The 7,724-nt window shown below is 38.1% G+C and overlaps 1 long non-coding RNA gene across 1 annotated transcript in view; it reads left to right on the top strand.

Moving 5' to 3' along the window:
• The window catches only part of LOC104982558, an 8,607-nt gene extending 5,554 nt beyond the window's left edge, over positions 1 to 3,053 (top strand). The window contains exon 3 of the long non-coding RNA XR_824530.1: positions 25 to 3,053. This is a non-coding gene — a long non-coding RNA (uncharacterized LOC104982558). The remainder of the gene's footprint in view (positions 1 to 24) is intronic.
• The last annotated feature ends 4,671 nt before the right edge of the window (positions 3,054 to 7,724 follow it).

The raw sequence follows: 7,724 nt of genomic DNA on the forward strand, positions 1-7,724 counted from the left end.
TGCCCTCATGTGATCTTTCCGCAGGCTGGGCAAGAGGATAGAGTGCCGAATAGCCATATGCTTTAATTCCATTTTTAGCAATGAAGTTTGTGCATGTGAAACATGCATGTGGAACCACCTGGTTAGAAGGTTTTTTCCAACATTGTCAAAGCCTCTTCAGGAATAAAGCAAAGTCACCACTCCGAAAAGTAAATAAGAGACCGGGAGAAAGGAGACCAGGTTTGGCCTCTTATGTCTGCTACTGACTGGGAGACTGCGATGCGCCGTACTTTGCTGAACCTCAGATTCCTCATCTCTGCATGCAGAGGGCTTGCCTGAGGCCCTTTCTTCTAAAACTTTGTATGAACTTGCTTTAGTATGAACTTGCTTTACCTTCCCTTCAACTTTAGTACCTTAACTATTCCCTCTAATATCACTGGCTCCCTCTTCTTTTATCATAGTTAACAAGTGTTTTTGTGAACCCTTATTTAGTTAGATAGCATAACTCAAAAAACAGTTAGTGGTACGAATTCCCATTACTACTCAGTCTTGTTCCCCAGATGCTTTTTTGAGAATTTACTGTTAATACAGTTAATGCTACAGTATTTAATAATAATTTTGAGAATTATCAACTACTGGTTCTTTAAACCAACATCCATAAGATTAATCTGTAAAACAATCATGTAGATCCTGACCTCTCACAGTTTATGATGCAATGATTCCAATAAGGAAGTTCTTTCCTTATTATCTTCTGTTTTCTATATTCTGACCAATGTGGCAATCACATATAAGTACCTGGTATCCTTTCATCATAACACTTGTTTATAAATAGCTATAACTCATTTTGACACACCAAATTATCCCTAAAAAACTAGAGTGACTCCTTAGGAATTGGGTGACCTCATCGTACTAGGTTGGGCCAAGAGGCTACTACATAAGTGAAGAGTAAGGTGTGGGAATTTGGAAGGAATTTACCTGTTCAAAATATCACCTACTTGCTAGATTTAGTGTCTGAAATGTCAACATTGGAGATCCTTTGAGGGGGGAAAAAAACATTAAGAAACCTCAATGAACTCCCCTGTGAACACATAGATAGCCCCTTTTAAAATGCAAATATCCTTGGAAAGTTAACCCCATTAATCTGGCCATTAACCTCATAATCAAATACTTTTCTCAGTCATCTGAGAATAGTCATTTCTTCACCAAATGTTTGCTGATTATAAACCAGTTACTGTGCTGAGCCCAGATAATAACAAAGATGTTTTCTTTCTTCAAGGAATTTACTGAGGACCAAGTTCTCTAATCAGAATCCTTTGGTAAAATGAGTAATTAGCTCTTCCATTCCAAACACTTAAAAATTCTGGACAAAAGAAATTAAAGCCAGAAGCTATCCAAGATATACAAACAATAGATAAACTTGAAGTCTTTTTATCCAAGGGATTCAAAGGGTACCTCGAGCTCTGATTTTTCAGGGCTAATTTATTTAGTCAATATGAGCTATAGCTAAAGGTACACTTGAGAAGATATAATAGGGGTTGCGGTTGCAAACTATATACATGGAAGTTGCTGGAACTGGGGTCCATTCATAAAGGAGAAAACAGGAAACACTCTTCACTGTTGAGAATCAGAACTGTTAGAAGGTCATTTATTATCTTGATTGAGTCCTACTGGACCATAAAGAGAAGAAAACACCAAAACATACCACGAGCACACTTTCACAATCCAGAGCACACACAGGGCTCTAACAGTAGAAAATCAAACTCCAGGGAATCTCACTGTTAAAAAACACTAGAAAATCCCATGAGAAAACCACCAGAGACAGTTGGCATCCTTGGAGAAGAGACTTCTCACCTGAGGAACTACCTGGTGGTGTGATCGTGGCATCAGGCGTAGAATAAAGCTGGAGCGGGAAGAGGCCCTCAGAGGGGAAGCTCGGAAAGGCGGACGACAACTTCATAGACGTGCCTGGGCTGGTCTTCAGCGGGAGGCTTCAAGAATTTCAGAATGCTGGAGTATAAACTACTGGAGGCGGGGCTGGTTTTCATTCTAATAGAATCCCAAATAAAAAATACACTCAATGTTTTTCTGCAAGCTTTTCAAAATAAAATGATATCAAGCTAATATAACACTAAGTTAAAAATATTTGAAGTCATTTATTATCCCGTTACCCTAAGAAAGCTGTTCATTTTTCCATCATCTCTTCCAGTTATTGCATTTTATGTAGTTTTAATTACTGTGCTATAAACGCACAATTTTGTTTTTCTCGAGGTTCTTTATTTCATATTAGATGACATTTTCCCACATTCATATTACAATACTTTCCCCCCGCCACCTTATCCAAGAGGGATACATTCTAAGACCTCCAATGGATGCCTGAAACCACGATACTGTTGAAATCTGTGCATATTGTTTTTTTTCAACATCACTACTATTGCACTTTGGGGCCATTATTAAGTAGAATAAAGGTCACTTGAACTCAAACAGTGCGATACCATGACAGTTGATCTGATAACCAAGACAGCTGCTAAGTGACTCACAGGTTTGAGGGGTGGTACATACAGGGAGGATATGGTGGACAAAGGGATGAGTCACATCCTGAGTAGGATGGAGAGGGACACCGAGAGATTTCATCACGCCGCTCAGAATGGCTTGCGGTTTAAAATTTATGAATTGTTTCTGGAATTTTCCATCTAATATTTTCAGACCTTGGTTGCAGATAACTGAAACCACAGAAAGTGAAACTGCAGATGATAAGGATGACTGTATTCTTAATGTTAATTATAATTTTAAAATTCTGGCATTTTACTTAAAATTTTAAAAAATAATTATTAAATGACACGTTAGGTCATTTAAAATGTAGCAAAAGACTTGAGTTTCCTGCCTCTTCTTTTCCTTGACCTTTATCCATCCCTACCCCTACTGTCATTTTCTTAAGTTTTATTTTCTCCTTCCAAATTTTCTGGCTTTTTCTCATATATTTGCCTCCGTATTTCTATGTAATCATCTTATACATCAGTGTTTTGATTTACCACTTTTAGATACTATATTGACTTCTTGGACTTCCTAGGTGGCTCAATGGTAAAGAATCTGCCGGCCATGTAGGAGACGTGCATTCGATCCCTGGGTCAGGAAGATACCCTGGAAAAGGAAAGGGCAACCCACTCCAGTATTCTTAACTGGAAAATTCCATGGATAGAGGAGTCTGGCGGGCTACAGTCCAGTCTGGCGGTCACAAAAGAGTTGGACATTACTTAGCAATTAAACAGCAACAAGAACAACTGACTTCTTGTTACGACAAGAACTAACTTTCTAACCTTTTTCCTTCCTACCCTCTAAAATATTTTAAAATCATTAGTATTTACAGTATTCATGGCTATGTAAACATTGCTTATTGCTGAGCCAAGTAGTATATTATAATTGTTTCCTTTCTTGTACAATTTTAGCTTCTTCTTGGAATTAATTGTTTCATCGGTTTTCATTCAGTTCATATATTGCATATTCTTCAATTTCTCCAGTGGATATGTAAAGCATATTTCAGTATTATTTTCAATATACTAGATAACAAATTAGTTCCATTTTCCTCCCCTAAATACATCCTTCCTGTATCTTGTCAGTAGAATAACTTTAGAAGTTGGGCCCACAAAGCTAGTAATAAGCAATGGCAGATATGCAGAAATCAATCCAATGTTATAATACTATTCCTAAGAATAGTGGTCCCACCAGTCAGGAAAAATTTGAAATGAATGAATGAATGATTTATAAAGTTTAGGTTTTAAAGTTAGGCAGGGAGATATTTATACTTTAAGAAGAGCCAGAGAAATACAAAATCCAGTCAAGTCATATGGGCAATTAGATGGAGGTGGCAGACTCTGTCTATGAGTAGACAGAAAAATTAGGTATGTACATTTCCAGTCTAACAGATGGCAGACTACTTAAAAACCTAGTTCTTTAGGCATCAAGTGCTTAATGCAGCAACTATAAAACGATGCTCAGTAAATCCCATCAGTGTCAAAGGCAAGAATCCAATCCTTGCCCAGGCCAAAGTCTTCTCTGAACATGAAGACACTTTGGGATTGTTTTGTTTCACATAAAGAAACTTTGAACAAGCTGAAAGGGTGGTCACAAAAATGACGTGGAATTGTAACTTCAATATGCTGGTGGTGGGTATCAACTTTTTTCTAAATGGCAAAGAATCATCTTTTAACTTTGGGAGGATTTAGAAATAAGTAGCTCAAACTACCACACAGTTGCACTCATCTCACATGCTAGTAAAGTAATGCTCAAAATTCTCCAAGCCAGGCTTCAGCAATACGTGAACCATGAACTTCCTGATGTTCAAGCTGGTTTTAGAAAAGGCAGAGGAACCAGAGATCAAATTGCCAACCTCCACTGGATCATGGAAAAAGCAAGAGAGTTCCAGAAAAATATCTATTTTTGTTTTATTGACTATGCCAAAGCCTTTGACTGTGTGGATCACAATAAACTGTGGAAAATTCTGAAAGAGATGGGAATACCAGACCACCTGACCTGCCTCTTAAGAAACCTATATGCAGGTCAGGAAGCAACAGTTAGAACTGGACATGGAACAACAGACTGGTTCCAAATAGGAAAAGGAGTATGTCAGGGCTGTATATTGTCACCCTGCTTATTTAACTTATATGCAGAGTACATCATGAGAAAAAGTTGGCTTAAAACTCAACATTTAAAAAACTAATCATGGCATCCAGTCCCATCACTTCATGGCAAATGAAAGAAAGAAAGAAAGTGAAGTCACTCAGTAATGTTCAACTCTTTGCAACCCCATGGACTGTAGCCTACCAGGCTCCCCTGTTCCTGGGATTTTCCAGGCAAGAGTACTCGAGTGGGTTTCCATTTCCTTCTCCAGGGGATCTTCCCAACCCAGGGATTCAACCCAGGTCTCCTGCATTGCAGGCAGATGCTTTACCCTATAAGCCACCAGGGAAGCCTTCATGGCAAATAGATGGGGAAATAATGGAAATAATGAGAGACTTTATTTTCTTAGGTTCCAAAACCACTGCCGATGGTGACTGCAGCCATGAAATTAAAAGACGCTTGCTCCTTGGAAGAAAAGCTATGACCAGCCCAGACAGCATATTAAAAAGCAGAGACATTCATTACTTTGCCAACATAGGTCTGTCTAGTCACGGCTATGGTTTTGCCAGTAGTCATGTATGGATGTGAGAATTGGACTATAAAGAAAGCTGAACACTGAAGAATTAATGCTTTTGAACTGTGGTGTTGGAGAAGACTCTTGAGTGTCCCTTGGACTGCCAGGATATCCAACCAGTCCATCCTAAAGGAGCTTAGTCCTGAATATTCATTGGAAGGACTGATGCTGAATCTGAAACGCCAATACTTTGGCCACCTGATGCAAAGAACTGACTCACTGGAAAAGACCCTGATTCTGGGAAAGATTGAAGGCAGGAGGAGAAGGGATGAGGTGGTTGGGTGGTATCACCAACTCAGTGGACATGAGTTTGAGTAAACTCCAGTTGGTGATGAACAGGGAAGCCTGGCATGCTGCAGTCCATGGGGTCACAAAGAGTCAGACATGACTGAGTGACTGAACTGAACTGATTTTGTTAGAAAATCTTTGCATTAAATATTTAAGAAAACATGGTCAATTGAGTCAGCTTGTGATTCCAATTGTAAGATGTGTAATTGATTTAATTTGATTTTAACCTGAAATCAAACTTAATTTTTAGATGTATAAGAATTATATGAGCACCTTGGATTATTTGTCAGATGTTTAAATATTTAAAATACTTTTTAAAATGCTTAAACAAGCGTCATGGAGCAAGCTAGTTAATGGACTGAATAAAAGGATCCTTTAAAAATTGATTAAAATTTGCTAGACTTACAAATAAAATAATGTCTTAAAGTCAGCTTAAGTCCTTAGGAATTTTGAATTTGTAACTTTACTAAGTGAAACATTTTAAAAACCAAAATGTTCTCTGAATGATCTCTCTTGTATCCCCAGGCTGCCCTTGACGGTATTACACAACTCACATTAACAGAGTCTGCTGCCCTTGTGTTCCAGTCTGGACTGATTGCTCTCTAAGCCTGCTGCCCCTACTTACCTGTGTTAGCTTCATGTGACCCAGACTCTGTACACATGCGTTCCTCTGAATCTCAAGGCCACACCCATCACACTAAAAGGATTCAGCATTCTTTCAGGAAGGAGGAAGGGCAAACATGTCAGGGGCTGGGTAAGAAGTAGATGTCGAATAGAAAACCATTGGTTTTCTGGAAATCTTGAAATCTATTTCAAAGGCTGTCTGCCAAACAGGCTTTCCTCCAAGCCCCATCCTGTCCTTGCCTCCCATAGTACTCTATGCCCCAACCCCTCAGTGTTTCTTGGTTTCTTGGAGCAGCTGGTTTGCTTTTCTTTGGTGTCTCCATCTGCGGTGCCTTCGGATGCAATTGCCTCTGCTCTCCAGTAACACGATGTGTGCCTTCTACTTTCCAAAAACCTGTTGATACCCTGATATTCCTTTCATTCATACTCTTTATGGTTTGTTATTGTTCCTTTCTTGTCATTTTAGAATGGTTTGAGAAGGAGTTATAGTTAAATTGCATGAGTTCAGCTTTCATTATTGGCTTCGCCCATCATTTTTATGGTATGTATTACCGTTCTACTAGTTGAACTACCATAATTTGTTTAAAGTCTCAATTGAAGATCACTTAAATTTCTTCTTTTTCTTTCTTGTCGGCTTGTTTTCTTCTGGTTTGGTCTTTGGTATGGTTCAACCCTTAATCTTGTATATTGCCGTCAGTGTGATAAGCAATTTATCTTTTAATCTACCCAAGTTTCAGTACCCAAATTTAGATTAAAGTGAAAGTGAAATCGCTCAGTCGTGTCTGACTTTTTGCGACCCCATGGACTGTAGCCTACCAGGCTTCTCCGTTAAGGAGTAATATTTCTTTCAAAAATCAAAATACTCTGCAAAGTAAATAAGTAAAATTTAAAGTAAAAGTCTGGCTTAAAAAAGTACCAAGTAGACTCTTTGTTGTTAATATCCTTTTCCATAACCACCTTAATAAATTTAACTCCATTATGTACCATATTCCACCCTTAAAATGTCTCTCATTTTGAAACTTTCTATGTATCAAATCAATTCTAAGTTTTATCTAAGTGTCCATACCCTCAAGGCTTCCTAGGGTGGGCATCTGAAGGTTAAACAATGCTTTTTGCACCTAATTAGGGTTTAGCAAGTGGAATTATAACAAGAACAAGTTCTTTCACTGTCTTTTGTAATCCACATGCCAAGTTATCATACCTTTCTAGAATCTTGCCAGCTTTCAGGTAATTACATTAAACTGGTATGAATGGGAGGATGGTCTCCTTGCCTCATTGTCCTACTTATATTACCGAAAGTTGATTGCCAAAACCGCACAGAACAGATTCCTAGCTTTTCTGTTTCAGTTTTCATTTTAAAGAGACTAGTTTACTACAAAATGTGTTTGAATTCAAACCTGCCCAATTTTTTATTCACTCTCCTCAAGCTACAGATGAGCCATTAAATATTTCCTTGAACATACATCTCACCTTCAATGGCACTTTTTTAAAAGAAAATTTCAAGCAAACACAGTTGATGGGAATAGTCATTAGAAGATCAGAAAGGAACATAAAATTATTTAATGACATTTTTCTGACTGTGCATTTTACCGTAAATAAAATATGCAATTAACAATGCTAAGCCTGTTTATTATTCACGTGGCTT

This window comes from Bison bison, unplaced genomic scaffold (assembly GCF_000754665.1).
Source record: "Bison bison bison isolate TAMUID 2011002044 unplaced genomic scaffold, Bison_UMD1.0 scf7180017864533, whole genome shotgun sequence".
Taxonomy (NCBI): Eukaryota; Metazoa; Chordata; class Mammalia; order Artiodactyla; family Bovidae; genus Bison; species Bison bison.